The sequence below is a fragment of the Anabrus simplex genome, chromosome X (genome assembly GCF_040414725.1).
Source record: "Anabrus simplex isolate iqAnaSimp1 chromosome X, ASM4041472v1, whole genome shotgun sequence".
NCBI lineage: Eukaryota > Metazoa > Arthropoda > Insecta > Orthoptera > Tettigoniidae > Anabrus > Anabrus simplex.
Genome location: NC_090279.1, coordinates 79,892,924 through 79,901,545, shown reverse-complemented (window position 1 = coordinate 79,901,545; position 8,622 = coordinate 79,892,924). Strand labels below are relative to the sequence as shown.

General features: G+C 42.0%; 1 pseudogene; it reads left to right on the top strand.

Moving 5' to 3' along the window:
- Positions 1–3,701: 3,701 nt before the first annotated feature.
- On the top strand, positions 3,702–3,850 carry LOC137503394 (5.8S ribosomal RNA; annotated as a pseudogene).
- Positions 3,851–8,622: the final 4,772 nt, after the last annotated feature.

Sequence of the window (8,622 nt, the reverse complement as noted above, 5' to 3'; positions counted from 1 at the left end):
GATGATATTTACAAAATCATTATATGATTCAAGAAGAGACTCTATATTCAGAATTTTATCGTCCAGTGTAATGGTACATTTCTCCCAATCAGCCTTCTTAAAATGATATCTTCTTCGAAAAGGAACTCAGATTTTAATGATTTAGAGGTACGATGTATAGAAGACGATGCCACAGAATTAGCTGCAAATAGAGGATTGTGGTGGCGCTTTGTAAATTCACAGTGGGTCGCAGACTGATTGCTGAAAGGCATAACAGTCTGTAATGAAGATGTCTGTAAAGGAACTGTCTGTGGTCAGATTCCAGCATATATCTGGCATATAAGAGGACTATGCAGGATTGCTTGACCCACTGATATCGCTGATAACTGAGATATGTCCCATATACAGTAAGTTAATATTTGGATGATATCTAAGCCTACATCTCGCAATGTTGAATGATGCTGGAAGTTTGTTATGCAGTAGAATTATATCACACGAATCTGCCCATTATACCCCAGCATCTCCGCTTCTGTCGGTACGTGCGTAGCCCCATGTTGTATTATGACTGTTGAAGTCACCAACAACAAACTTCACATATTGATGCTGGAAGGCTGCTCAAATCTAAGTACAGTACCTGGTAGCTTATTAATTGAGCTCTACTGTGAGAGTTTCAATGTGATCATGGGAGAGGATCTGGATGTTGGATAGCACTGAGGGTGTTCAACCACTAAATGCATGCCCTTGATTTTTGGATGGCGAAGATTCTCGTTTCGGCGAGTTTCCTGTATGCATATTATTAGCGTGTGGAGAAAACTGCGAGGGTTGTTGAACGACAGATAACGAGTAGAAAGTGGACCAATTTATCCTGTTTTTACTACTTTATTCATTTTTTAAACGGCCAGTTATATTGGGTACATTTTTATCTAGATACAAACTTTAAATATTGTATATCTCAACATCACAAATGTAAATAGTAACAACCTCACAAATATTAGTGTACATAAGTAATGTAAATTTTAATTGATTTTCACTAGATCAATGAAGTAATGAAGTGGTATACCTCTCACAACATGTAACTTTTAAAGTTAAAAGGAAAGATCCATTTTATTCTCATCATTTTAACACTAACTTGTCTTTAATAAGTCGCCAAATCGGGTCGGTTTTTATGCATGTACATCGTTTGTAATGGGATGTTTTTGCAAACTAGTTTGATATATGACAGCTGAGGATGACCCCATAGGGGTCGAAACCAGTACTGGATTTACTGTAATTAATAGTAAATAAACATTGTATTGATAAGGTGGAGGCTTCCATAGCATTTTTATGTTGAAATGTTTGATATCGTGCATAGTCAGGCGATTACACTGAAATGCTCGACGTAGCTTCCCAGCATGACTGCAAGTTGGATAAAGCGGCAATGACTTTGCAGAATGTCTGTAACAATAATAAACATGATTGCCAGATGGTGGTTTACATTACAGCTTTGACTCAAAATAGTACTAATGTAGAGTAGAAAATGTCATAGCTAAACATCTAAACATACATACCCTATCCTCTTTTCTCTCTCATGTTTCTGGTTGCTAGGATACGCTTTCCGCTTCCAACACCTCTCCTTGGATCACATGGAGTTATTTAACAGAACAATCTTCCATGTTATTAACCACTTTGTTCACAGGGCACGTTCAATTACATTCAATGAAGGGTCACTTTGGTCATCAGCTATGTTCAATTAACTTAAATTCAATGAGACTTCACTTTCATCATCAGGCACGTTTCCTTAACCTTAAACATTAATTTTACCGGGCGAGTTGATCGTGCGATTAGGAGCGCGCAGTTGTAAGCTCGCATCCGGGAGATAGTGGGTTCGAACCCTACTGTCGGCAGCCCTGAAGATGGATTTACATGGTTTCCTTTTTTCACACCATGCAAATTCTGGGGCTGTACCTCAATTAAGGCCACGGCTGCTTCCTTCCCATTCCTGGGCCTTTCCTGCCCCATCATCGCCATAACACCTATCTGTGTTGGTGCGACGTAAAGCAAAATAGCAACAAAATACATTAATTTTATTGGATGACCATGATAGCTGAATGATGTAAATTGGAGGTTACTCGGATTCAATTTTAGGGTCCAGGTAACTCATCCTATGCTGATGGTCAGAGAGTGGACAGCCCCAATTAAAAAGGTGTGGCGATAACTTCCTGATAATTAGATGATTGTGAAACAGGAAGCATAGTGCACAGTTGTTTATGGAGCAAAGCAGATTAAATCCCAAGATGTTATTTTCTAGTCAATCACAAAGTGGTTTCCTATAAATAGCCCTTCAAGCTTTCTTTGTGGTGGATATTAATTACATCCTGAAATCGTCCAGCCGCAGCGTTATATTAATGTGACTGACCACATACCACTGTTTAGGCCATATTTGTAAACATGCCCGCCATCACATTTTATTGTTTTTGATTGAACATAGTCAGATAATGTAAGTACTTAATTTAAATAAGCAGGCCTTCCTTGGTACCCGACTGTAATGTCTGGAAGTGACAAAGAGCCATTAACAACCCCCCGTACACAAGAGTTGACAATTCATGCTGAAGGCCTTTAACAGGCAAATATCAGTTTGACATGATGGAAAGGGTTCAGTATTCACTATGTCCCTTCAACACATGCAACTCTGAGATATAAGAGATTCTTAGTGACTTATTTGAGGTTCCAGTAGAGAAAAGCGAGTGGCCAATTCTCCGCCACTCTTTAAAAATTAAGAAACTTACGGACGAGTATACTGCAACTCTCACATACGAACCTTTGCTTACACACGCCTCCTCCAGAAGTACGTGATCTTGATTAACGGCTATGGTCACTAAAGCTGAACTTTCAATTTTCATTCAGAACAGGTTGACAAAGTATTGTTGTTCTAGAGTTGCGGAAACAGGTACAGTTTTGAGCTACAGGTCTACTTATAATTAAAAGAACACACTAGTGACACATAGGAAGGGGAGCAAAAGGAGTGCTTGATTTTCAGCAACAATTTCTTCAATTGCATACCCTATTATGACTTGACTTGGCACTTATTTATTCCCCTGAAATATTTATTCAAACGTTTGAATATTATTTCGTGCGCTTCTACTATTTTACTAACTGTCTTTGCCATATGATTCTTCCGTGTTCATACGGATTACTTCTTATTCTCGAACCTATACGGCTCTTCAATGAGTGTTAATGAGCACACTTCTCCTGAAGTCCGAAAACAGAAAAAGCGTCGTCCATGGTGTCATGTATCTGTGATTGATGAGGAGATAACTCATGAAATGTCCTTTGATCCTTCCGCACACGGACCTGGCATTATGTCACCACAAGATTCCATCTCAGAGAAAATGGCACAACGGACGAACCGCTGTCCGGCGTACACCAAGAGTGTGCCTAAAAAGTGCCGTTCTGGCCGAGGAACTTTTTTTTTCTCCGCTGTGTGCGATCGCATGTTCGTGGCTGTATCTACAGAATTGGAGAAGGTCGTACGGAACATCAAACTCTCTTGCAGTAGTTAGTGGGATGTAAAATAAAATACGAATAAAACTGTTCACATGTGCGGCTTCGGCCCGGCGGGCAGGTTTTAAATGAACGCAACGCCCATGCTCGAAACACTTCTTAGCTCTGCGATGAGAGACCCATGAAAATAATTGTTTCCCCTCTCACTCAGCGTGGAGAGAACGATCAAAACAGGAAAAAACAACCCTGAACAGTGGATCACTCGGCTCGTGAGTCGATGAAGAACGCAGAAAATTGCGCGTCGATATTTGAACTGAAGGATATATTAATATTGACATTTCGAACGCACATTGCTGTCCATGAATTCCGTTCCACGCCTGGCTGAGGGTCGGTTGCTAAAACTGAACGCGGAGAGTTGCTGCACTGCTCCGTGTTTTGTGACATCGTTCGCACGCAGTTGGTGTACACCGCCGAGACGGCGCACCAGCATAACTTCACGCCGGAATGAAGCTGCACGAGATTAAATAATAATGTTACGAGTACATGATCCTTTGAAATTTTTTACGGAATACCGAACAGTCGTGTGCCTTAACATCCCTGTGCATTCGGGTGCGAGCTCTATGATAGATTTTTCGGCTGAAAAATATGCCACGGACATTTCAGTCAGTCAGTCAGTCGTGTCAGTCTGCAAATTCCCTACTAGGTTTCCTTTCCGGATAGATTTGCCACAGACATTGCATCAGTTGACTTTACGCCAGTGTGCGTCCGCACATGTAGTGCTACGTAGGATTTACTGCTAAATGACTTGCCACATATACTGCAACAGTATGGCTTCTCGTGTGTGTGAGTCCGCATATGACATGCTAGGTTGCCTTTCTGCGTGAAGGACTTGCCACAAACATTGCACCAGAACGGCTTGACGCCGGTGTGGGTTCGCACGTGTATTGCTAGATGAGCTTTACTGTTGAAAGACTTACCACAGACATTGCAGCAGTGGAGCTTGTCTTCTGTGTGAGTCCGGACGTGTACTGCTAAATGACGTTTACTGTTGAAAGACTTCCCACAGACCTTACAACAAAGGAGCTTCTCATCTGTGTGAGTTACCAGGTGATTCGATAAAGTACTTTTATGGGTGAAGATTTTACCACAGATACTACATGAGTATGGCTTTTGGCCTGTGTGAACCCGGATATGTCCAGTTAGGTTGCCTTTAGATATGAAGGATTTGCCACAAACATTGCATTGGTTTCGCTTCTCGCCTGTGTGAGTCCGTTTATGATCTTTCAGAGTGGTTAAATGACTGCAGAATTTGCCACAGATATTGCACCAATATTGCTTAACGCCTGTGTGCAACCGCATGTGATCTGCTAGGTGGCTGTTCCAGCTGAAGGATTTGCGACAGATATTGCAACAATGTAGCACGTGAGAACGCATGTGGTTCGTCAAGTTACACCAATTCCTGAATCTTTTACGACACACTGAGCACTCGTATGCTATACCACTTGTATGTAACCGCATGTGGCCTGTCAGCATGTTCCTCTCTGTAAAGCATTTATGGCAAAATCCGCACTCTAGGAGCGGGTGGATCCTCAAGTGTTCCGACAAGATGCTTCCGCTATCGAACAGCTTTCCGCAGTGACCGCACTTGAAGGGACGATCTTCATTGTGTCTCTTCAGATGTCGTAAGAGGTCTAAATTCCCGGCCAGGACATCACTGCACACACTACAGCAAAAACAAGGTGCTCCACCATCCGGAGGTTGATGATCTGCATAGCTTACCTCAGGTCTCGATCTGCAGTGAAAAATTAATACCATGTGAACAATAGTTCAATAGCCACCTATCACATAAAGGAATTCCTAATGAACATTCCGCTCACTGATACCCCATGCAGAGAGCTTGTTACTCATGAATATCACATTCCTGAGGGTAAACATCATCTTAGGTTAAATTCAGAGTGTAGACTTAAATTTCAAAAGCTCTCATTTGTTACGAGGTTGTGTTGCATCTTTTCTCTCGAATCACGATATCACGCGCAAGAAACTTCTGACCATTTTGGAATGAACGAGTTAACAGACCTCATTTAAAGAATGCATGAGAAGTGGTCCAGCCTCAAAGGAAAAATACAAGCCCTTTAATCCGGCACACATTTAGCTATTGAAATCTGTATATTCTGTTCTACATAAATGATGGCACATGGTTTGGAGTTTTTATCTTCTTCTTCCACACTGTGCTTTGTGGCATGCAAGTAACATTTTTTGTAAAACCTCTGTTAAGGTTGAGATTCGCAGTGATGTAGATATTAGTAAAGTTGAGAAAATTGTTTGCCGACAGTCAGCTAGATCTGCTGAATCATGGCTAATGTTTTATGAATGTTATTTACTGTCATGCAAACACACATATTGTATTTGTACATTGATATCATATCAGTGTATAGCATTCTATTATGTCACAGTGCGGTTATTTCTAATTAGGTAGCTTTGATGTGCGATCAAACAGAGCCAACCTATATATAGGACAGTAGGTTCATACAAGGAAGTTCATACTTACTACCTTCTATTACATCAGCCTACCTCTTAATTGCTGTTTTAACAGAGGCCGTATGCAATATGGAAACCACTAATCCTGATGAAATCCTGGAAAGGCTGAAATAGAACAAGCAGATGACCGCTCGTACCCTAACACTGACACTTTTTTTTCTCACCCAGATACTGCTGTCATAGACATTATGAATGCAACAAACAATATGGCTTTTATATTAGTGTTTTATTACAAAGGGCACTAGGAAAGCTTTGCAATGTGAGTGAACGTTTAGACTTCTTCAAAATAATTTCCACCACACTCAATACACTCGTCGAAACTAGTCACTGAACCAACTCTGTCACGTTTTTCAGTTACATTTTCACACTCTTCATCCAGTGGTGCCAGAAGCTCCACGTAGGATGCAAAACGCCGCCCTCTCAGCTTCATCTTCACTTCTGGGAAGAGTGAGAAGTCACATGGGCAAGATCAGGACTCTATGGAGGGTGATCAAGCACAGTCAACGCGGATATGGCAAGAAAATCCAGTTACATTAACATGATGTGCTGGAGCATTGTCATGATGCAAGAACCAAGTGTTGATGCGTCACCTTGGACAGAGCTGCTTGATAGCCTGGAGGACCTGAGGCAGACAAGTCTCACTGTACCACTTCGCAGTAACTTTCCTTTGTGTTTCTAGCACATCCCGAGTCAATATGCCCCGTTTAGTGAAGAATACTGCAATCATCCTTTTCTTCACTAACCTTGACTTTCGCACAGTCGCACGGGTGCCCTCATCTTCACACAGCCACACCTTTTTCCGAGATTTTGTTGGGACATCGTAATAATAAAGCACAGTTTCGTCACCTGTAACGATGCTACTGACGTTACGCAAAGTCCCATTTTCAAACTTTTAGCATTTTTCGGCACCGTTTCACTCGATGTGCCCTTTGTTCCTCTGAAGGTGAATGGGGTACCCAAAGGGAACAAACCCCTCTAACATGGAGATGGTCGTGTAGCATTGAATGAAATGCAGCTGCAGGGATGTGGAGGGACTCTTCTATCTGCCCATAGCAACCGCGTCTCTTGATGCAACATTTTCCTCCCAGCTTCAATGTTTTCCTCGGTCACTGATTCAGACGGTCGCCCAGAACGATGATCGTATTCAACCCCAGAATTTCCCCTCTGGAACTGTTTGTACCAGCATGAAATTGTTGTCCGATGAGGAAAGTCTTTCCCCAGTACAGGAGTCACTTCCTCCAGGCACTGGTCAACAGTTAATCCATGAGCAAATCTGTAGCGGATAATTGCGTGATATTCACCTTTAGAACACACTGACATCTTAACTTGCTTTCAATTCCATTGCTTGGTAATAACTGGTGTGAAGGTCGCACCATGCTCTCCTCTAGAGCGGATTTCACCCCTCTTTTCATCCCTCACCATAACAGGGGTGACCGGCCAACCGTTTTTGCGTATTGCAAAACCTTCCTAGTGCCCTTTGTACAATGTTCTCATATCCTGAATTGAACCCAAATGCAAGCTCTCATGTACTTGAACATTCACACAAGTTTCCCCCTAACACTACGGTAAGAAGGAGCACGAAAAACAAGACTTGAGCCAAATTTCGAGATGACAGAACGATGAGTTGCACCTTAGTGGATATTGTTCCTATGTAAAGGAACGAATGAGAAGCCTTTTATTTCAAACGTTCACTGACAACCTAATTACTCTTAGTGGATTGATAACACAGTCAGACGGCATCCAAGTCTGTGCCTGTCTCCCCACCGCAAGTGGATCTACATATTCTACGATAGAAGAGCAAAAAATAATAATTTCTTGCTTAAAGGTGAGATCAGGCACATGGGAAATAACAGTCACGCAGAGCAGGATACATCGTAACATGAACTGGTACTTTCTAATTCATATTGTATTCACTGAGTTCACATGCCCGAGTCGAATGCATGACTTCTACTCAAGCAAAGTAATGGGAGGCTCGACAACATGTTCTTACTGCACACTTAGGAGAAAATGAGTGGATAAATAAAAGGGGGACATTGATTCCAGATACGACAGGATAGACACCTTGATCATCACACAACATATTGATGTAGACAACAGGGGCAGAAAATACGACACTTGATTGTACGTCATACGTTTTGTGGCATATCATGCCAAGCAAAAGGTGCAAAAGTCTGTGGTCATTCTTCTTTACCAGATTGTGATTTTTGTGACAAGTGATTTATTAGGTTCACAATTAGTTTTTCAGTAATATGGCATTTCATTTTTTATTGACAAATTTGATGCACGAACCAGCTACATGCTGTAACACGTGACGCGTCCCAGGTGAAGGATACAGGTTCCGCCCTCGCCTGCCGGTAGAATTGAGCGAAATTGAATATCTCTCGCGGACCAAACACGCACAAGTTCTTAATGACAACTTTGGCAGAGATGGAGACGTTCCGTACGGAGCAGTTGACAGAAGAGGTACTCTATCTTTTGGGAAGTTAATTCAGAAAGGAGCGTAGCGTTTCATCTCCACAGGAGCAGCTGCAAAAAAGGCGTCTGTTCCCATGTCCGGAGCGGCGTAACTCCCTGCTGTCATGAGCTCTGAAATGCCTCAAGACAAGCCAGCCATAAAATAACACC